The sequence below is a fragment of the Rhinatrema bivittatum genome, chromosome 1 (genome assembly GCF_901001135.1).
Source record: "Rhinatrema bivittatum chromosome 1, aRhiBiv1.1, whole genome shotgun sequence".
In the NCBI taxonomy this organism is placed as follows: domain Eukaryota; kingdom Metazoa; phylum Chordata; class Amphibia; order Gymnophiona; family Rhinatrematidae; genus Rhinatrema; species Rhinatrema bivittatum.
In genome coordinates this window covers 55137187-55161502 of record NC_042615.1, presented here as the reverse complement: position 1 = coordinate 55161502, position 24316 = coordinate 55137187, and the positions used below count along the sequence as shown (strand labels likewise).

The following is a 24316-nucleotide window of genomic DNA, read 5'->3' as shown; positions in this document are numbered from 1 at the left end:
GCTTGAGTTGTGTGTTCCAGGGCTTGCCCTCACTGATAACACCCTTGTTGGCGTGAAAGTGCAATGCAAATTATGACAGTTACAACCTTCTGCTTTGTTTAACTTGTCAACGGATTTCCTGACTCAGCGCCAAGGGCACTGGTGTGTTCAGCTAGTCCATATTCACCCTTAAACTTAAAAGGTCAAATTTCTACAGGCTAGCCTAGTCAAAGCCTAATTGATGAGGAGGTCAGGGAGACAGAATTTACTTTTCTGTTGGCTAGTTTCATATCATTGGGTTGTTCTGAAAGCATCAGGCAGTCACAGCCCCTTTCATGTAAGTGCCGACCCTAGACAAGAGCTGACAATCAAAGGAGGCAGCCACAGGAACCAGTGCAAGTAGGCTATTGATTTTTCAGTTAGGTCTAAGTAGTTTGTAGTATGGATAATGGGTGACAGAAGCAGGTATGTCATTATCGATGAGCTCCTGAGCAGTAGCGACAGCCCTCCCTCATATTTCCTTCAGCAGTGACAGCATGCGTCCGGGGTGGTCAATAAATCCCCCAACCTTTTAGTGACAAGTGACCAAGAAGAAGGAGGGAGGCAGTGGGCTGAAGGGAGAGTTGGGATTTAACTTCTGTGCTTGAAATTGATATAGATGTGGGAATAAAGAATGCTAATTTGTTGCTGTGGTTTGCTTGGAAAAGTCTATTGCTTGACTAAGGGTTTTCAGCTGCTGCTCTCTTATGTCAGAAAGCCAAAACAGAAGGATCTAGTGCAGTGTCATGCTTATCAATGATTTGTTTTTCATAAGCAGAAATGTTTGCTTTGCCGGACAGGACATGGTGAATGCATAGTTTTAGTGACAACTGTTAGCGCTCATCTGGAAATCGAAGTGTTCCATCAGGATCTGCAACAGAGAGAGAGAACTACCATTACTACTACTTATTGCAATAATGGTACTAGGCATACACGGTGCTAAGGAACAGCAACAAGGCACTGCTTTCTTGAAAATGTCGAAGGGTAATTAAAAGGTTTGGAGCCTCAATAAACAAACCTTACATGGGTAGTTAGGTTGGGTTACCATGATATGGTTTTGGTTTTGCTTTACTGCGCTGCTCTGCATTTAATCAAGGTATGCTGCCACAGCAGTGCAGCGGCAATAGGCTCCTATTCCTAATCCACTTTTAATTCCCGGTTTCCTTTCTTCTTAAGTTACATCCTAGGAAACTATAAAACTAACGTTCTGAAAATGCACATTTAAATTGAGAAATGTCTGTGCCTTTGTGTCTGCATTATGGCTGGTGCTGAAGCATTTGCAAATCAGTTGCTGCAGTGCCTCCTAGCAATGACGATAAACTCTGGTTTATTTGTAATGGCCATTGTGCAGGCAGAAAGAAAATACACCTACTTTATTGGTAGAATGCTAGAGCGAGGCATGGTTTGTTTCACTCTCTAAAATGAGAGGAGCATTCTTTTTTCCTGTTTCAGAAGGATATGGCGTACATGGAAAATATATCATGCCTTATTTGGGGGCCCACATTTTAAGGGTAGAAACTAAGATTGCTTTAAATGTCCCTATATGATCGGAAGTTTGTGCACTCTTTTTGAAGATGCTGGTGCACATGGTTGCTTTTGATATCATTTTGTCAGGTTTTTAGACTTTATAAAAAACAACAACATATGCTTACAATAAATGAGGAAAACTTTCAATGAATTGAAATAAAACAGAAGTGTGTTTTGAAAAAATCTCTCTTACACAAAACTATGGCAGTGGGGTGTTAAGATGTTTATGATGATAACCAGAGCAAAATTTGGAGGCTGTAGCATTTCATAGCTGCTGTCTTATCACGCATGACTGAAATGTATATATTTGATCTTCTTTCCACAGCCCAAACGTGCTAGAATTTGTGGAAATATTAACTAGGTTTTTTAAAAATATAAATTTAAAACCTCAAAATGCCCTCCCCCCCCCCCCCCCCCCCCCCCCCCACACACACACACAAAGCCCAGTAAAAGGATCAGTAGTTAAGCGGTATCAAATCTGAGGTGCAAAATTATTTCTTAAACTCATTGTGAAAGAAATATGTTTGAAGCAGAACACTTTTCCACGATTGCTTCCTTTATAATTAGTCTGAATGCACACAGCTTGTGCCCATTTTGTATGTATTTTGTGGCATCAAATAGACGTTTCAGCACATCTGTGTTTCTCGGTGAAACGGGGGGGAAAGGCGCAGCAGAGCAGTCTGGATCTTTCTTTATGGTGTTCCATGCTGTATGTGCGCTCACTGCTTCGCGTGTTACGTACCACAGTAGTGTGAACTGGAGCTGCAGAAAGGCGACAGATTAAATTTTCATGAAAGAAAACTCTAATCAGCACTGACAGTGCCAGAGAAAGATGATTGCCACTTGGTCATTGTGGAGAAGCACTTAGATTCGGTGTCACTGCTTCTGTTAATGATGACTAATGTCTTTCTTGGGGCAAGTGCATGCTCATAGTGCTGCAGCCCAGGGAGAGAACAGAGCCAGAAAGGATCCCGTGGAAAAGAAGGGTTTGTGTGCGCCAAAGCAAAGGCTTTCAAATAGAACTGAACCAGCCAGGTTTATTGAAGGGGGTGAGAAATGTCAAACTGTGTAAAGACCGTATAACCACAAATAAAGACCTGCTTTGATAACTATTTCTGACAGTGTTTCAGCTGTTCTTGAATGCACACCAGTCTGAAAAAATAACTCATCAAATGATACTAATCTTCAAAGATAAAGAAATGGTTAAAGAAAAAAAAAAGCAATTGTGCTATTTTGTTTTGCTGCTGTAATGTATATTTGTTTTTGCAAAAATTCGTAGAGGGAAACTGACAGTTTTTTCCTTTTGAAGTACCTTCCTGCGTTTGAATGCATCCTTCATAGTCAAAGGCTGCATGATTAAAAACGGGCCTTTTCAAGTCTCCATGCATTGACTATTAAATATGTTGGCAAGAAAAAGAGGTGGCATGTGTCATTTCTGTAGCTTTTCCCAAAGTGAGACCTTTCAGAAGGGCAGTTATAATGCTTGTCATATTTTTTCATATACATCTTATTGTCCTGACAAGTCTAGAGGACCATGAGAACACAGATGTCATTGGATTCAGACAACACTAATTACTCTGGGATTTTTGCAGGCTCAGTGCCTGCATGTAGCTGTCTAATCTGACTCTTTGGGGCATGCAGCAGAGCCGGGTGCACCCTGTAGACTCGTATGGTGAGAGTTGTCCTTTTGTTTGGTATTGCTATACAGTAAGACTTGCAAAAAAAAAATCCGTGTGTCATTTTCATTCAAGTAATTTATACTTAAACTGTGTTTTGGCAACCTTTGCCTTTTGAAATGGAAATACACTCTGCAGTGCTGTTTAAACGAAATCTATTAACATCTGTTCTTCAGCTTTTGTGAACAATACTCCATGCCACTGTGGATTCCGGCTTTTGCAAGGGTGTTTTTTTTTTCTTCCCCAATTTTGTATCTTGCACTAGAGCATACGTTAACATGCAAAATAATTGTAGTCTGAATGCTAGGTACTTCACAGTTGCTTTTATCAAGTTTCTTTGATTTAAAATTACACTGGTTCCTGGTTTAGCAATTCATATCATAGAACCATAAACCCTCCCTCTCCCCAGGTGTTGCCGACTTATGAGCCCCTTTGCGTATGGCGGGGAGGGGGGGGGGGCGTCTGATGGGCCTTACACCAGGGTGCCGCCCTCTTCCCCCCCCCCCCCACCTCCAGGACCTAAAATCTTTTAAGTTACTTCCAGTGCTGCTGAGGCTCATCTAGTCTGCCCGATTTTTAAAAAAAATCTTTTGATTGTCATCAACATTATTTACAAGCAAGGCAATAAGACATTTTAACAAGCGAAAGACTCGACCAGTATGTGTGTTAGTCTGCCCAGTTTCTTTCTTGGTGCAATTGCCGTTCCCCTTCGAGTCTTCCAAACTAAGCTTATCTCAGGCCTTCCTGAATTCCACCACAGATTTTCTCCTCCACCTTCACCGTTCCACGCATCTGGGTAGGACGACTTTCTCATGTTGCTCCTGAATCCTACCCCCTTTGAACCTTGTACCGTGGCTGCTTCTTGTGGTGGATATAGAGCTCAGAGTTCGGATTCACAGTGTCCCATGTGTGCTATTTGTAAATGGCTAGGGCCTTCATTTTCAGTTTAAACCGATTTTTCACCCACATTTTAGGCTCCCATCACTGCTGGAAGCCGGTAAAGGCCAAAGCTCGTGCCACGTTTCAAGTCCTGCTCTCCCTCCAGAGCCACAGATGTGTCATTTCAAGTTCTGTTTCCCCACCCCCCCCAAAAGTGCCTGCTGTCTGGTGTTGTGAAGTTTCAAGTCCCGCTCCCACGTTCCCTCCCCCACCCTCAAAGTGCCTGATGCCGCTGCTATGGCATTGGCCCAGCAGAAGCCCTTCCCGGCAGTTTCCCTGGCCCCACCAGAAAAGCAGGGATGGGCTACAGAGCGCTGGAGCCACCACCAGTAAGGATAAATGCTGTTTCCGTAGTGTAGGATAGTGGGGAGCGAGAGAAGGATCAATTAGGCAGGGGATGCTGCTGTGTGGGTGGATGGCAGGATCTGCTTAATATTTTTACTGTCTCAGCTTCTGTCCACTAAAATAAACTCCCATATTTAACCAAAAAACAGAAGCCATTTTTCCTCTGAGTTTTCTCCTCTTTTTTTCTTGTTATATAAACCCTGAAAACTTCCTGGGGGAAAAAAATGAAAATGAAGGTCCCTATAAACATTTCAATTATGATTAAAATAGTTGAAAATGCATGAGTGAAAACAGAGAAACAAATGTATTCATACCCTTCTGGTTAGTACATTTATTGTGACTTAGAAAAGGGTCAGGTATTTATTTTTAGTCTTCCCTGTCCTCAGTGGTTTGTGAAGTCTGTAACAGTGGTGTTTACCTCATCCCAGAGTGCAGATCACATCTTGTCTCTCTTGTTTGCTGCTTCTCTAGTTTGTATTTCTTCAATCTCTGTTGAGTTCGTTAATCGCTCAGTAAGAGATGCATCCTGCATGAATCAAAGGTTGGAAAATGAAAGCACCAATAATGCTACTTTGGATGCTGATGAAGCAGATATGCAGGCAGCTTTATCAAAGATGTATGATGAGATAAAACTGCAGTCTCTGCTGTGCAGTTAGAGTAATTATGACTAATGAACCGTCCAGTCTGGATGAAATGGCATGCCCACAGGGACTGTGTCCACTCACTTGTGACTTATGCAAGCTGAACAAAGCATTGGTGCTGTTCCATATTCCAGAATGCAACTGGAAATGTATTTTTTGGTTAGGGTCTGGTCTGTTAGTGCAGTTTTAGGAGCCTAGAAATAAGATGCATCGTAAGACCGTTTTAGCAATTTATTTTTTGTACGCAGATGTGCTTAACCAGTTTCATATTGCATTGCACATTATAAAACTCAGTTCATGGTAAAAAAATATTTTCATTACGTTTAGCTGGCATATTTTTTCCCTACAGACATTGTAGTTTAACATAGTATTCTGTAGTCTTCAGGATTTGTCAAGGCCATATGCTAAGTTTATTTTATGCAATTAAGTGAATGTGCCATCAGTGTGAAATATAGTTTATGCAAATATCAACTGAACAGCATTTAAGATCTTTTCACTGTATGGAGAGCACCACCTTGGTGCATGTTAATCTGCTAATTAGCATTTAAAACTGAAGTAAAATAAAAGAATGTATACTGCTGTACCCTCAAAACCTTGCTTTTGTGAAAGCAAATTATATTTCATTTTGATTTACTGAACATTTCTGCCACAGGCACAAAGCAGTAGAAACCTTTTAGTAACTATAATTGTGCTTGGTTCAGTAGTTTAAAAGTATGAAGAAAAGTAGAGGTACACAAATGAATAATTGCTCTTTTCAATTAAAAACAAAAACCATATAATTAATTTTAAATGTTACTGATTTGCTCTCCTACAATTTGTTTATCTCTGGAAGCATAGGAGCAGAAGAGATTCAAATTTTATTTGGTATGTATGGGAAATGCTGTCAGAAATTATTTCACAATGCATGAACCAATCAGATCTCAGGGTAGGCAAGATCATTTTGGATGCTGCTTCTAGGAAGAGAGGCACATTATCATGTAGCAGATAGAGAAATGTAAAAGTAAATGAATTTTTCGTCTCGGCTCTATCAGAGGGGTGGGTGTGTCCCACTTCTTTCTTTGAATCTGCTATAGGTGTGATCTTTCAAACTTTGGGGAGCTGCAGCGCTTGGAGGGAGATCAGACCTTTGCCCTCCTAGGTTCCAGAGTGATTAGAGGAGGAACAGCTCTGGTAGACCTATCTAAGCATGGCACATTCAGTTCTGCAGATCAGCAAGATTGGAGGGCTGTGCAAGCAGCAGTTCAGAGGGCTAAATAGGCCATAAGCAATTTTCTGTTCCTAGCAGAAATCCAGGCAAGAGAGAGCAGAGGTTTCGACTTATTGTACTTTAAACTTAACAAGCTTCTAGTTACATCTGTTTTTGAAATATAAAATATACAAAGGATGCTTGTTAAATGTCTTTTGAAATTGACTGCAATTGGTATAATAAAAGACAAAATCATGGCATCTACCTTTCTATTCTGCATTTGTTACTTGATATATCACTGAAGAGATTTGTTTTAAGGTTTCTGAAAGCGCGTCCTATTTTTCCAATCCTACTGTTTTTGAATCTGATTAAATCATGGATGTGTTATGCTGACATGATAGAGCCTCATAAAGATATCACACTGCTATGTACATGAATGTAGCATTAACAGCTAAAGAGGCTTTCAAGGAAGGATAATTTTGATATCAAAAAAGGAGTGTGGTGGTAATAGATACATATCTCTTTATTTTATTGTGTGTTTAAAGTATATTAAATATAATATATTTATACAGGAAATAAAAATAATACGGGGAAGAAAAAAGTCAAAGGAAATAATCATAAAGCAATAGAAACATGCAGGTTGGTGTCTACAAATATTAAGGGCCTGATTTTAAAAGGCATTTACTCAAGTAAAATTGTGATTTACTCGAGTAAGTAGACTTTTGAAAATTGCTACAAAATATGCCATTGAGTTGTCCATAGGATATGCACGAGTAAGTGCACTTTACCCCAGTAAATGGCTTTTGAAAATTGCTACAATAGTCGTTACAATTACCCCTCAAATTAGCATTGTTGTATTTAACCCATTTTCTCATGAGCTGTTATGTATTTATTTTTAAAGTTTAATTACCCATGCTTCTAGCTTATGAATAAAGTGGTTTACAGTAAGGAACAGAAGTATAATTGCAAAACATTACCACAACAATCCACTAGATATCAATTATATAAACTTAGACACTGCAAAAAGCAACAATGGCAGCCCCTGACCTGAGAGAATTAAAACCCCAAGAATGCTACTGATCTGTGTATCCTAACATAACTCTTGTTTGCATTAAAACAATTGATAGTTATGCAGTATGTTAAGGCCAGTACAAGCAAGGCTTCAGCACAGAAATATCAAGTTCTTTTAACCTCTGGGTTTTTGTATTATGAAGTGTGCTTATGATGTCCAGTAAAATGAGATCATGATCAGCCAACTGATTGAAGAAGCCGGACTAATCTTTAAAATATAATGCAAAACTGTTAGCAGCTCAGCAATACCTTTGTAGGCACCTGAGGCCTGATTTATCAAGGCTTAGTTCCTATAGGCCCTGAGTAGGAAAACATCTTTTATTTAATAGGAAGAGGCTATTACTCAGTTTAGCCTTATATTCCCATTATGTCCCATCACCAATGGACTACCCCCTCACACTATAATTTTTGCTGTATCCTAGTCAGGATGGCCTACACAATACTTTTAGAGTAAGCATAGGATTGCACAATTACACTCTGATGTCCCACTTGATACACACCCATGGGCAATTTATAACCAAACGGGACAGTCTTAATGGAAAGCTGCTGCAGGATCTTTTCTTTCTAATAACTACAAGCGCTAGGGTCAGTGATTTTTATTAATGAGATTTGTTGTATTAGACTACTTGATAATAAGATGTAACATGATTGGTAAATAGCTTTAACGATTAACAAGTATTCCCTGCATGTGCATATTGGGAACAAATCCTAGCTCCTTTATTCAGAAGAATCTGTATTAGTTTAATAGAATTCAGATGTAATCTAGAAAAATAGGAAGGAATGGATAGGAAATATTCTCTGGACCCGCTGATTAGCTCAAGCAATAGAATCTTTTTACACCTCGCTGTTTACATTCGCACAATCCATTGCAGTGCCACTGACCAGAGTTGGCTGCATTTTTTCATTTGGCAATTTACATCCTTATGGTCTGAGTCTCCCTCAAAAACCAGTAATATTGACTTGGGTGCTCCTTTAATGCTTTTCCAACACTTTGTTCTCTGTAGTTCACTCTTTCCTTACCCATGCTTACTGATGTTGCTGCAGTTCCTCCTTTTCTAAGAGTCATGGGGTTATTTCTAGGAGTCCATAGGGGTCTTTTAAAGGGCGTCTGTTGGGGGTGCATTTGAGTATAAACCAGTTCTTCCGGATCACAAGCCTTATGGTTTCCCTGCTTAAAGCTCTGATTGGTTGGTTATGTATCGTACCCAGGCTTATGGCCTGAATAATTTGATGACTGTTAAGTAGTTAAAGGATTATTTTACAGTAACAAAACATGGCAAGCCTTCCTTTACGACAGTACTGTAAAGAATGTGGGCTGACACACAGGTTTCTCTCTGCATTGTTGCCAATTGAGGATTTCAGAAATTGATAGGTTGACATCTGCCATTACATGGGCAACCACCTCGCCTCTTATTTTTTCACCAGAATCCAAATTCAGCTTCCTGATCACCCAGAAACCATGTCAAAGCTGAGTTGCTTTGAGAAAACACTAAACATTTTTTTGTGTTTTGGTTTTAAAATTGAGCCTTATCTTGTGAAGGTGAAGAATTATTTTTCTTAAAGTGTCTGGTTCCTGATGTATCACATGGGCTGCAGACAAGACACCAAAACAGTTTGCATTAAGTGCTATTTGTTACAGGAGCTCTTACCGCACATCGGCCTGCTAAAAATTCTGTTATATTGCATAAAATGGCTGCAGCTGCTTTGACAATGAAGACATTCATGTAAAGGAGGAATATATTGAAGGCCTATTGGTGCAGTAATTTAAGCACAGGGTTCCTCTCTCTCATAAGGATTACTGATGCAAGGTTGTTTTGCTCTGGCTCCAAATTACATTAAAGGTCATACACTTAGCAATTATCTTGCTATTGCCTTCCACAGCAGTCTGTAACACAGTTACATTCTGCGTTGGTAGCCTTTCTGCTTTAGGGAATGAGGAGTATCATATTTTCAGAAAATATATAGGTTGACTGTTTTTGATATTTATAATATGCGGTGGTTTTAGTAGCCATATTGGTCCCAGGGAAAAATGAACAAAAATTTAGAACGTAGCCGAATATTGCTCTGGCAACACAGCTACACAGAGAGGAATTTGTAGCTCTCAGACAAGATATGTTTGATTTGGGTGCTGCTTGAACAATACTTTTGTTTTGATTTTTTAAAATCTGAAACTGCTGTCCTTCCTGTATGCACAGAGAGGCCAGCTTGAATTAATATCCTCTGTATCAGTCCCTGAGGTATAACCTTTTTTTATTTTGATAACGTTTAAATCTGCCTTTCTTCCTCATCCTAAAGCATAACATACAATAAAAATTTGCAATACATTCATTTGATAAAACAAGTTGCATATCAAAGTTATTTAACTCACATATACTTCTATATTCTAAAACATGGTAACCAAACCACATATACAACAAAAATCTCAAAACAGCGTAATCTGCTTCAATTATCCAATCAGTTATCAAATTCCCAATGTGATATTAGTTGTTCCAAATAACCAGGTTTTTGGAAACATCCTACATTTTTGATAGTCTGTCAAGTTTACCAGACTGTGGTAACATGGCCAACTGCGGCTTAGGAAAATTGCCAAGGGATAGAAGGAGGCAGATTCTGGCTGTTCCTTAGGTGCAGTTTATTTACAATAAGAAAACCAAAATCAAACAAACAGTGCAGCTCACCCTAACTTCAGGTAACCCACAGTCCTTAAACATAGCAGGTCTTAGCATAGGATAGGTCTCTGCCTACTCCACCAGGGGCCTGCTTAACCCTTCTAGACCCTGAGCTCTTATACTCTGGTGGGGGCTCCTCCCTTCACCCAGGATTTCCTGTGGGTCTGGATCTTAAGGAGGACTGGGTGAGACAGCTGTGCCCGGTCCCTTAAGGTAGTCTGAGGGAGTTTCCTATAGACTCCTCACACAGACATACATGAAAGTGCTTCTCCTGGTGCCTTTCTGTGTAGCCGTAGACAGTGAAGGAAGTTCAACAATGTTATCCTGATTTGATAGGCAAACAGCTCAATAGGTAGGGGGCCCAGAGTTGTGCAGTGGTTTAAAAGTAAAAATCAATTTAAAAAGAGCTCTGGCATTAACTGGAAGCCAATGTAATTGTTTCAAACCTGGGCTAATTTGCTCCCATTTGTTGATTCCTAATAACAATCTGGCAGCTGAATTCTGAATATATTGCATTTTTTAAATTTTTGATAGGTAACACTCTATATAAGTCTTTACAGTAGTCCAGTCAACTCAGGACAATGGCCTGCAACACTGTAGTTAAATTTTTACTTGAAAGTGAGGGTTGAAGTGGACAAGGCCATGGGGATACTGAGGGAGCTCAGAGATGTGCTGGCAGGTCCGCTGAAGGACCTGTTCAATAGGACCCTGGAAACAAGAATGGTGCTGCGAGATTGGAAAAGAGCAGTGGTGGTCCCGCTTCGAAAAAGTGGTACCAGAGAGAAGGCTGAAAACTATAGGCTAGTTAGCCTCACCTCCATGGTGGGAAAATTAATGGAGACTCTGCTGAAGGAAAAGGTAGTGAACTATGTACAATCAGGAGGTTGCTGGACCCAAGGCAGAGTGGATTCACAGGGGAAGGTCCTGTCAGACAAATTTTGATTTTTTTGATTGGGCGACTAAAGAATTGGATTCAGGAAGTACGCTCGATGGTAATCTACTTGGATTTCAGCAAAACTTTTGAAACGGTCCCAGATAGGAGGCTTGTGAATAAAATGAGAAGCTTGGGAGTGAGCACAAAGGTGGTGGCGTGGATTACAAACTGGTTGATGAATAGAAATCAGTGTGAATTGGTAAATGGAACCTACTCTGAAGAGAGAACAGTGTTAAGTGGAGTACCATAAGGATCGTTGTTGGGACCGGTTCTGTTCAATATCTTTGTGAGTGACACTGAGGAAGGGATAGAAGGTAAAGTTTGTCTATTTGCGGATGATACTAAGATCTGCAACAGAGTGGACACGACAGAAGGAGTAGAGAGAATGAAACGTGATTTAAGAAAACTTGAACAGTGGTCAAAATGTGGCAGCTGGGATTCAATGCCAAGAAGTGCAGAGTCATGCATCTGGGATGCTGTTATCCAACAGAACTGTATGTGATGGGGTAAAAGCCTATTGTGCACAGACCAAGAGAGGGATCTTGGGGTGATAGTGTCTAGCGATCTGAAGATGGAGAAGCAATGTGACAAGATGATTGCCTGGACTTCATAGAGAGAAGAATAACCAGTAAGAAAAAGATGGTGATAATTCCCTTGTACAGGTTCTTGGTGACGCCTCACCTGGAATACTGTGTTAGTTCTGGAGGCTGTATCTCTAAAGAAATAGACACAGAATGGAGGCGGTCCAGAGAAGGGTGACCAAAATGGTGTGGGTTCTCCATCAAATAACTTATGAGCAGAGTCTGAGGGACCTAAATATGTATACCCTGGAAGAGAGGAGTTGCAGGGGAGATATGATACAGACCTTCATATACTTGAAAGGTTTTAATGATGCATAATCTGAGAACTCTTTCCATTGGAAAGGAAACAGTAGAACTAGTGGTCATGAAATGAAACTTCAGGGGGAATGACTCAGAATCAACGTCAGGAAATATTTCTTCATGATGGATGCCTGGAATACCCTTCTGGAGGAAGTGGTGAAGACAAATAATTCAAAGGGGCATGGGATAAACCTAAAGGCTAGAGGAAAGAAATGAAGAAAAGAGTGCATGGGGGTAATCCACTCAGTGCGACAGTTACTACTCTTATCAGAAGCCCGAGGATTACTACTCTCCACCAATATGCCTTAATACTTTTGATGGAACTTCAACATCATTCTTCACTTTGATGGCAGGGGACAAAAAAGGTGAATTGGATTCAGATGTCAAGTAACCTGGGCCCTGACTTTTACGGTCTGGGAATAATGATAGGCAGACATAAGGGGAAAAAGCACAGGACTGCTTCTGTGGCCAAGTCCAAAAGCAAAGCAAGTCAGCATTGTCGGAATTTTCTGGAAGGCTCTTCACCTAGTAAAAATGTTGCTAGCAGTAATTTTTTATGGGTTTCACAGTTGCTTGTTTTTTTTTATTGTAAATATTTCTACCCTTATCATAAGGATTGGGGGTAACTGCACGGACTACCCTTAAGAGAAACCTGGGGTGACCTACACGTTGCAGTACATATTACCGTGAGAAGTTTGCTGAGCAGACTGGGTAGACCATTTGGTCCTTTTCTGCAGTCGTCATTATGTTACTATGAAGTTGTTCTACTTTGTGGAGATGCCAACAGATGTTCTTAACTGATGCTGTTATTTGTGACAACATATCAAGATGGTCATAGTAACATAGTAATGACGACAGAAAAAGACCAAAATGGTCTATCTGGTCTGCCCAGCAAGCTTCCCAAGGTAGTAACTGCCGCTCCGTGCAAGTTACCCCCACAATTCTGTTAAGGGTAGTAACTGCAGCTCCGTGCAAGTTACCCCCATAATTCTGTTAAGGGTAGTAACTGCAGCTCCGTGCAAGTTACCGCCATGATTCTGTTAAGGGTAGTAACTGCCGCTCCGTGCAGGTTACCCCCGGGCTTTTTCATTCATTCCCATCCTCTAGTCTTTAGGGATCCACAGGGTTTATCCCTTGCCCCTTTAAAATCCCCAGCTATAATTCTCAGTATCCTTGCTGCTTGATGAAAGGAGAGTGCTTCCAAATATACTAATGGTCTTGCATTGTTAAACAGTGGTTTCCACAGCCACAGGACTTCTGTTTTGTTTGGTTTTAAACACAAATTGTTCCTTCCCATCCACTGAGGCAGTTATTGAGCTTGTATTCTGTGAGGCAGATGACAGAGCTTTTTCAACTGTTAGGATATCGTCTGCTGGGGGGTGGTAGAGTACAGACCAAAGCTTCTAATTAGTGGAAAGTAGTGAAAGGAGTGTCTTTCCATTTCCACTATAGTTAAGGCAATGAGAAGGCAAAGTGTGCAAAGATGAGATGTTTTAAAAATAAACTTTAGTTTTGTGTACATGTGATCCTTGTTTACCTCATGTATATCAATCGCTTTAAATTACCGTTAGCTATGGTAATGCTTTTCTGTGTTTTTTTTTTTAACAATACATTATTGCTTTATATAATTACTTATCCCTTTTATCCTAAATTCCTACTGGCATTAACATCATGTGTCCATTTCTGTCTGCTGTGGTGTTCTCCATTCCACCTCCCCATCACCAAAAACCTTTTGAACCATTCATGCTTTTTCATTCAAATTTATACTACAGATAGTAGAAAACCCAGTGCCTCCGGCTCACACTTTTCATGTGCCCTTAAACACCCCTGACATTTACAATCTCAGTTTCTTTTTATTTCCTATAGGGAAACAGGCCAGACCAATTTATTTCAGTTGAAATGTCAGGTAGGTAAGAGCACATTGTGAGATCAGTCATCTTAAAAGCCCTGCCATTGGTTAGTAGTCATAATACATGAAGATTTCTGTCCAGGTCGAAGGAGCAACATTCTGCCTGGCCTCAGTTCTAGTCCCAATGCATTTCTTATGGCAATGCTATCAACTTTGCCCCATCCTGTGCCTCCCAAAAGCAAAATGAAAACTTCACACTAAAGGGGGCATTTACTAAGCATTTTTCCCATAGACACAGAATGGGAGAACAGCTTAGTACATCACTCCCTAAGTTTGGTAAAGCTATGTCCAGAGGTTCACAGATTATGAAGGGAACACACAAACACAAAGACAGAAACTGCAACACACAGACATCAGTACAATCTGATAAGCCTCTCTTCGTATCAAACCAATGCTAAAAATAAAAACAGGAGACTAGGCATGACGTGGTCTCACATCTTCTTGTTTCCCATGGAATAGGGTTGGGTTGCCTAATCAGTTTCCTCCTCCTCCTCATTCAGAATTGGTCTCTACTAGCCCATGATGCTGTTTTGCATTTACCTGAGGTTTTCTTCCCATTTCTATAATATTGGCCACTTCCTTCACTCCCCGCCAATGTGATTTTCACCATTGACCAGGGACAAAATACTGTGGCTCCTTGAAAAACATGGCAATCCTGCATGTACCCCAAGTCCAGCTGCTATGTGTTGGAGGTTTGTGATGGCTGAAATTTCCTCCTCCTGCCTTCAGGGCTATGAATACTGCTTTTATAGCATCTTCAACCTTTGCTAACCCTAGGCCGAGAAACCAGACTTGGGAATTGAACAGAGCATTGTCACTGAATAACTGAACTATCAGGATATAGTTGCTTTTGACTATATGTAAGTGTAGTGATTGAAGGGTGTGCAAGCATTTTTGGCTCCTATTTGGAGTGAACATTATAGTTGCAGCATGCTCAGAGTGCTTCCTCCACCCGGTTCTGGTTGTTGGTGATACCAAGAGCGTGACTTTGAATATCACAGACGGAACAATGAGTTGCGTAGTGTAATGAAGTTGATAATGTATGACGTGAGTCAAACTGTACCAGATATAAGGGCTTTACACTTTTTCTCTGAGATAAAGACTTTGAGTCGTTTTATTTTAATATAGCATATAATTATTTTCATTTTCCTAACGCTATAAATATCTTTTGACAGTACATTTTTCTAAGTTCAAATTTGGATGAATACGTACCTTTATAGTATAGTAAAAATTTAGTGTAAGTATGTTATCATTTCCTTTTTGCTTTTGGTATTACCAGCTATTTTTTTGCAGCAGAGTTGATGATAAAGGTAACTCTTCTATTTATAAATTTTAAAGAATGTGAAATATTACTAAAGGACCACTTTCAGACTTTTCTCTGAGTGATTATGAAAAGTTGAAGGTAAACAGTACGCGGATAAGAATTATTTTAAAGCCAGTGCAGAAGATGTTTTTATTGTGTTCAAAACCTCAGGTACTGAACAATATTTCAAACCAGATATATATATGGAAGAATTTACAGATTTTATGAAATCATTATACATGATGTGTGCATATGTATGCAGTAGAGTTGTACAAACACATCTGTATCTCTATTTATATATGCATATACACAGTATAAAAAAATCCAAACTCTTAATAGTGCACAGCAAAGGATCATTAAAAATATTGATTAATGCTTCAGATAAATATAGATACCAGCTATTGAATTCAATAGTTTTTATCTTTGTACATTTTGTTTTATAACTGTATTGGTGTGAACTGGTATTTTATGCAGTATGGTAATATGTCTAGGCAGAATAGGTAATATAAGATAAGGAATAAAGATTTAGTTTTCATGAGCAAGGCATGACTGCATTCTTTGTAGATGGCAAAGAAGTCCTTAAGAAGTGCAAATTAAAACATTGATGTGTTCCTGCTACAGACTGCATGTGAGCATGGTTCTAAACCATTCTGTATCTCATTTGTAGAAAACTAGTGATAGTTAACATTCGCTCTCCTGCAGTAACGTTTTGTTTTTTGTGGGTTTTTGTTTTTTTTTTCAGAAATCTGGACATTATTTGTTGCTAACATTTCTTTTCATCTCCAGCTTGAATTTCACACTGTGCAAATGTGAGAGCATTCGTGACATACCTGAATTTCTCTCAGTTACAATCTGACAAAGGAAATTTGGGTTGCAAAATTCCAGTATGTTATGTATGCTTAGGCCAATGTACTGGGTATTTATTTATTTATTTATTTTTTAGGAAAGATCATGGTAATTTGTTTCATCTGCAATAGGACTTACTGATATTTGTTTTCAAGTGCCATACAAATAATGTCAAAACTATCTATGCATAGCATGTTATTTTTTATATTGTCTTGATTCTATTGTTATGACTGATTTTCTTCATTTTTTGGTATAGTTGGAGTTGATGGATATAAAAAACCATCAATCAAGTTATATATAACTGGTAAAATGTCAAACTAACTTGGCCTCTGTTTTTGAAGTTCCACTAGTTTTTATGAAAATGAGAGATTTGATTTCAGATTATAGGAGTCTTCCTTCAAAGATGTGATAGACAGTCTGGTCCAAATCAACTAAAACAAAAGGAAAATTTGAGGGGCCCCCATCAGAACCATCTTCTTGAAATTTAAAATGATGCTATACTTCTGACCAATTTTTTCCTTTGATATAATTGAAGGGGATGGTGGATCAAGAAAAATCAAATAACTTGGCTTTAAAATTTTGTTTAAAAATCTGTTTATTGAAAGCATTCTGAATATCAGAGTAGTAATGCAAAATACAAATAGCAAACATAGGTACTATATTTATATCATCTGAAAAAAACATTTAGAGCTTGCATATTAATCTGTTGTGCAAAGACAAAACACAATCCAAGAGAAATGAGAGAAAATGACAATGTTTAGCATAACTAGGTCTACATAATCATCATTAACGTAGCCTGAATTGTTGTATGCTTTCTGGCTTCACGTCTGTTCTGTTTCAGCAGTAACTGTTGCCTGTTTGAGACACTACTGATTACAGTCAGCTCACAAGGTAGGGGAAAGTTTGCAGCTTCCAAATTTCAAGAAACACCATTAGAACAGCCAATGTGTGTGTGCAGCTGACTCTTAGTTTTTGAAACATCAAAGATGAGTCATTTTTAATTTTTTTTTAATGGTGTGTGTTTAGAATAAACTTTTATTTGGTGCAGAGTGCCATGTGCGTTTTTTTGTTTGGGATTTTTTTTTTTTTTTTTGGCTTTGTAATTCTTCCTTTCTCCTTCCAGCTCAGTCAGTACTGGTGCTTTGGTCTTAGGAACATAAGCCTTCATTTGGAGCTACCTGGTTTTTTTTCTGCTATTTTAATAGCCTTCTCCTTTCCCCTGTTTTAAGTATGATCTTTGTAGCAGCAGCCCCAAGGCCAGGACCCATGCTCCGTGGCTGCTTCTGGAATCATGTATTCTGGGATCTAAATTCTGTTACCAGGTGTCCCCCTTGTTGATGATAAAAATACCCTTCTTCCTCCTTCCCTCCACCCTGCTCCTCACTGCCCACTCAAGCTTCAAGCTGCCTGTTCTATTCCTGGATACCTCTATCTCATACATATACTTAGACTCTCCTGAAAATATTTTTCAAAACAACCCTCTTAATTTGGGATAAATTTCTTAAGTCTACCAGCCTGAGGGTTATCAAAAATTAGTCAACTTTTGAGAGACATCGTGAGCTACAAAAATATTTCTTTTGGTGGAAAGACCATTTTTCTGAGCAGTAAGTTCATGCAAATTCTTCCTGTGGTGCCATCTAAGTTGCATTGAGTAATTGTCATTACTTGTCTCAAACAAAATCTACAATGGCCTTGGATCAAACAGTACACTTGATCTGGAATATGAGGGCTGTATGATGTCCTTGGCACGGTCTAGGACTGGGGTAGGCCGGAGAACAGACCAGACTGGACTCTGGCCTGCTTTTCAACAGTTTATTCACGAAATTATATAGCAGAAGAGAAAAATGGCTGCTTACCTCATCAGACTGATAAGCAAACGAAAATGTCCAGAGTAGTCATAGCATTTAATTACAGCTTCCTTTCTCTTCTTGGGGCCTCTGTCTCTCTCTCAGGGCCTCACCTTTTTATTCCTTGGCTCAGGGAAACACCCCCACCTGAATATCCCCTTCCTGTCTGTCTTAAGGTGGACCGGGCCAGATAGCTGGAGCCGGTCCTTTAAAGTAGTCTGAGGCTTTCTGTCATGTACTCTATCACAGGCTGATTCAGAGAGAAGATTTCAGAAACTGGCTTCTAAGATTGATCAGTTTCTCAATCCCAGTACCCTCCACTTTGGAGGAGGTTATAGTGCAGTGCTTGTCAGAATGCTAATAACAGTCTTCTATGGCAATAGTTTTTAGAGATGATATAAACACACAACATATGAATGAGTACAACTTCAAACTAATTCTCTTCCAGTGAATGAGTGCTACAAAATGTTGATAGCATGAAGTATGATGGCCCAGTGGAGACAAACTATCTAAGAGGCCAATGCAGTAAGCTGCACTCACCTTAGCGTGAGTTTTAACTCATGTTTTAGTGCACATTTTTCCATACAAAATCAACCCTGGTAAAAATGTGCAAATTCCCAGAATAAAACCAGCTATAGGATTAGTGCGGGTACATGAGAAACCCATGTAAGTAAAGTAATTAGGTATTACTCTGCAATGCAGGAAGGTGCATGGGGGGGAGGGGGGGATCAGATTGTTTTGAATTAATGTCTGGGTCTGAGGTAGAGTAAAAGTGACTAGACTACCTTAGTAACATTTAAGACTTGACAAATGAGACACTGGGGAAAATGGTGTACTCCTCCTTCTATGTAAATTTCCCTACAGAGTATCTTTTTTTTTTTTTTTTTTTTTTTTTTTTTTTTTTAAGTGATGCTCCCAGCAGTTTTCAGGTCTTAGATCTTTAAGCCATAAATGCACCAAATAAAATGAGCCCCTTCCTGATCATTTTTGACTAGATATTTCTTACAGTACAGTCTTCATATCTCTGCTGCTTAGTCCGGAAGATTGTAGTAGTATTTATTATTTTTAGATAGCCTGTAAGAAATGTTAATTTAGCCTATACATAAGGCATATGATATATATTTTAGATAACTTTCCTCTGTATCCTTTTTAAGGCAGCAGCAAAAATATGTTTACATAAGGACCATCATAACACCCTTTTACTAATAATAAACATACGCCCACTTTTTTTAGTACCCCATGACCAATGAACTGAATAATTTTTGTGGAAAGAAAAAAATGTTTAATTGCATATAAAAAACGGGATGTTTCTTCCCTTTCACTTGAAAATTGTCCGACACAGTATCGTGTTTGCTCACTGCATCAGGGATTAGTCTTTTGAGTGCAAGGTCCTTTCAACATCTGCCACTGATCACTGCATCCATTCAATATTTCTATAAAGGCATAAACAAAAGTGTGTTAAATTGCAAGGTTCATTACATCCAAGTTCTTATGATTTCTTCTGATGACAGCTCACATTTCTCTAAACAGCATTTTTTCAGGAAGCGGCCATCTTTAAACGTCATAAAAGCACTGAACCTATTCAAACGAAAAAATCAGACATGGCTTAGTATGATTGGCTGCACTTCACATTACACTTGTGTTTAATGTCTATGCTCCCTTCCATATTGCCCATTGGGATATATTAATTAAAAATTGCATTGAAATAAAACATCAAAATAAAACACTCAATTCCATTTCAGCGTTTAACCCTTTGGGATGAATAGATTGAACATGAAAGATATATTCTTACTCTCTTTAACGTAATAATTTGTCTATCATCCCCACGATAATCAACATGTATATGATCTAAAATGGTCCACTTAATATCTTCCAATGAATGTTCCGCTTGAGTGAAATGTGAAATTAAAGGGGCTTCATGCATATATCACATGCTTTATGTGTAGGATATATTTGCGCATTCGATTAATGACTTATTGTTACGGTGATTTACCAATAAAAATCTCAATTTGCCAGGTTAAAGTATGGGCAGTAAGAAATTTGCTGCAGCTCTCGACTTGGACAAAGGAGCAAGGAATTAGAAGGGCATTGATTTCATTTGTTTTGCTCACTTAGGCTTAGATTTATCATTTTGCTATAAATTTTGCGAAAAATAGCACCTGCGATAAAAAGGAGGTGTTTAGGGTAATTTTCCTGATACCGCCTCGCTTAGCTATTTTACCGCGATGCATGTTAAATTTATCGCACCCTGCAATATTAGCTCCCGGACAGGCTTTTATCGCATTTTGGACTGCTGCTGGCTAGAGAGAGAGAGACTCTTTATAAGGCACTCATATATGTAAACTATTTATACCAATGTAAAGAGGGGCAACTAGTAACTTGGGGTGAGGTTTTGGTGGTGGGCTAGGCTTTGGGGGGCAGTCAGATGTATGAACAGCACAGTTACCATCAGTAAAGATGTTATGTGATTTGGAGTGATTAAAGGTATAAAAAGATTAGATTTGCACAATGTACTCTTGACCTAGCTTGATGCACTCTACCTAGCTGCCATCAAGCTAGATCGAGAATGCGATGTACACATCTTATCCTTTGTGTACCTTTCATCATTCGAAATCATATAAAATCTTCAGTGATGTCTACTGTGCTGTTCGTACCTCTGACTGTGCATGTAAAACTGCCCCCTCTTACAGTGGTATAAAAAGTTGACTGATATGTGTGCCTTCCCAGAGGCTCTCTTTTCCTCCTTCCCTCTCCCTCTTGAAATGGGATTTGCGATAAGGCGCTGACGTGATTTGAAAAATGACCCCTTAAGTTTATTTTTATGTAAGGTTGGAAGAAGAAAAGGCTTTCTCACATGAACACATTGTTTGGATTAGATCCTGGGACCATTTCTTTCTCTTAGCAGTAGTAGTGGATGCTCCTCCCCTTCCACCTATTTTTAAAGCACTTTTCAGCATTAGTGTAGATTTTCAGTTTAATTCACATTTTTAGCACTTTTTTCCATTTAGCACTTTTTTTCTCATGGCCTGTTTGTATGATATTAGCTTACTACATCCCGCAGTATCATGGATTTTTTTAAGCATGTGTAAATTAAAACCCATGCTAATCATTTGCTCTTGATTTTTATTGCAGGTTTTATTACATTGACTCCTACTAGAATTCTTTAAATGAATTAACATCTTTCCATATGCCACCCCATCATCTTGTTTTCAAATTGGGTACCATGATAATCCCTTTACAAAATTTGACCACCAAACATGGGTTATGTTGTGGAGCACATTGATCAAGCATTTTCACAGAACTTTACCTAAATAAACTTATCACGAAGGTCTGCTAGACTACCCTTCATATCAAAGCATCACTAGTTCCCCTGAACTGTGTAGGTTGTGTGCCTATTAACAAAGCCCACAGCTCAAACAGATTCATGTGACATTTGAGCAAATTGGGCTATACTTTCCTACTCCTGTTTTCAGCTACAGTTAATGCTGTTGTATTTTCAAGAGTCCAGTGTTGTCCTGATGTGTAAAAGTATAAGCTACAAAAACAGATCATCAGAGGCATATGAGACCTAACAACAATATTTATACCCAGGGACAGTTACTGTCAAAGGGACGCACGGGCATATATTGATGGGTATGCATTGGCACATGCCTAGGAATGCAGTAATTTTATAATATACACATGTATGTTATAAAATAGCCTGGGCATGCGTATGTGTGTGCCCTATTTTGCAACTGGGTGTGCACATCTGGGTATGAGCTGCGCAAATAGGGGAGTTTTATAACCAGTGCATGTACATGCCATGATCAGTTTCACCATTTTGGTCACTAGTTTGTCCAATGTACAGCTAGGTCCTCTAGTTCTCCCTGATTTAATAGCCTGCACTCCCCCCCGTTACCCCAGATCCTTTAAACAGGGGCCGCTTTCGCCTGTGCATCCATCTTCGCGGGCAGCTGGAGGCAGGGGAGTCGCTGTCGTCTTCGCCGATGTCCGTCTCCGGAGGGGGGGCTGCAAAAAAAGTAAGTTGCTTTGTCGCTTTACACTGCCGGTCCTCTCTCCCCTCCTCCCGGAGCAAGGCTGCTTTTCGCGCCTTGTTTCGGGAGGAGGGGAGAGAGGACTGGCAATCCCGAGCGTCGGAGAACCGTCCACTTCCTGGTACCTGTCATTTCAAATGTCATTTGAAATGACAGATACCAGCGTGTCCGTGAAGCGTTAGGCCTGCGCCCCCAGGTTACTGTATAGGCGCTGTATAGCGCCTATACATATTCAGGTCCTTCAATTTCATCTTATGGCTTTTGATGAAAACCAACACCACTTTGGTTGCTTTTCTCGGACAGCTTCCACCCTGTCTCTATCCTTTTTGTGATACGGACTCCAGAACTGAAGCCAGTACTCCAGGTGAGTCCTATACTAGGGCATTGTCACCTGGTTTTGCCTCTGTGCAGCCTAGCATCCCTCTGGCCATAGGCATTGCCTTGTCACATTGCTTTGCTATCTTCAGATCATCAGACACTGTCACCACAAGATCTTTTTCCCTGCCCTTGCACATCAGGTTTTCACTCCCCATCACATACAACTTCTTTGGATTTCTCTACCCCAAATGAATGACTCTGCAGTTCTTGACATTGAATCCCAGCTGCCAAAACAAATAGATGGGGCCATATGTGTTTCCATACCTAAAGGAAAGGCTCCGATCTCTCAGTTCTTTACCTTACCTTCTCTCTCACCTGCCATGTATATCCTATGTATGTGTGTGGAAGAGGTAGCTACTTAGATTATATAACAGAACAACATTTTAAAATGGCAGTGCTCAATATTACATGAAAACTATTAATAGGAAGAAATATTGTTCACAATTTATAAGTAATCTTAAAAATACTTTTGTTGAATAGTATTTTTGTTTAATTTTAAATAGTGCAGTCCTATAACTTGTTGGAAATTGTAGCTTTGGTTTATTATCGCTATGTCCAGATGGTTTCCTTTTATAAATTAATATTAAAAAATTTTTGATTCATTTATCTCTACTTAATATGTTCTATTCTTGATTATCCTAATTCAGTGATGGAAGAGCATGTGCAGCCACTAAAGCAATAAGTAATAAAACACATTAAAGAAGTCAGAAAGAAATGAAATTTTTGTGGGATATTAATTTACAAAGGCATTTATATGGGATAGTGTTAAGAAATGTATGCTGCTATTTACAACCAGTTGTAAGAACTGTATTTCGAATTAAACAGAGGTTAGATGTTACTATGTATTAAATTTTATTAAAATGGGAGCAAATGATTTTACTTTGTGTCATTGCTCTAATTTTTAATTGATAAGCATTGTCCTTTTGAGATGTTGCCCTATCAACACTGCCCTTATGGGGCAATTTTCAGAAAGGACTGAAGCCCATGCACACTTTTTACCTCTGGACATTGCTCTCAGTTTCAGAGAGAAAGCACAGGTTTACGTTCCCTGTGGAATTAGCTGCGCATACGTTGATTTTTTTTTTCCACCTGATGCTTATGTGGGGAGATTTTCTGTGGAAATGTGCCTACTCTTATACCCAATCTCTGCACATTGTTTTTTGATCCCAGCCCCACTCAAGACCCATCCCCAGGTATGCCTTCCCCGAGGACACACCTTTAGCCATTTTGAAGGAGGGCAATATGACTAAAATATGTAAAACACTATTTACCCATGCAGAGGGCTTTGAAAATTATCTTCATTTATTATGCATTAGGTTCCGATTAAAGCACTTTTGATTTCGAAATGTTAAGTCATTTGAGCCCATGCTTTTCCATATTGGGAAATTCACACGTGGAAATGTGTACAACAGGCAGGAGAAATTCATGCTGAGGCCCCTTTTTCAGGAGTGCCCCATAGAAAATAGGTTTTCTGTGTGTGTGGGGTATGATACAGAAATATTCATATCAGCTTAGCAATGGAGCATCAATTCCTCTAGATATAATAAATAGTTGCTCTTATAATATTTTCTTGAATATAATACCGCATCATTATTTAATGTAGTGTAGCTTCCTCTTTTTATTCCTTAAAGTTCCCCCCCCCCCCCCTCCCAGATAGGTCAATTATTTGTAATACTTATTTGTGCTAACATTTCTTCAGTTAATGCTCTTTATAGTAACATAATTATAAATGCATAAATGAAAAGTGTTGCTTTGTTGTATGATGGCTTTATTCAAGTATTGCAAAAAAATACAGGATGGCTCTGACATGTTTGTGATGTCAGGGGATACATAAATACAATGGGGGGATCCTTTGTGAATGCTTATTTATGGAAAAATAAATCAAAGATTTTTCAGATACTTTTAAGAAGCCATCGGTGAAACGTTCAATTGGATCTGTTCAGTTTTTGGCTCTCTGACCTCTGCCAAGCTATATGACTCTGCATCAAGCCTCAATAGCACAGCAAAGCTAAGAAATGGTGGTTTTTAAAGTTCCTTTGAGTGCTATGATTGACTTTTGTTATCAAGCATTGCTTTGGAGAAAGGCACATTTCCTTTATCTTAAAGTACATT

The 24316-nt window shown here is 39.2% G+C and overlaps 1 protein-coding gene across 1 annotated transcript in view; it reads left to right on the top strand.

Annotated features, from left to right (window-relative positions):
- LRBA (LPS responsive beige-like anchor protein) overlaps positions 1–24316 on the top strand; it is a 1658631-nt gene that overhangs the window by 1107142 nt on the left and 527173 nt on the right.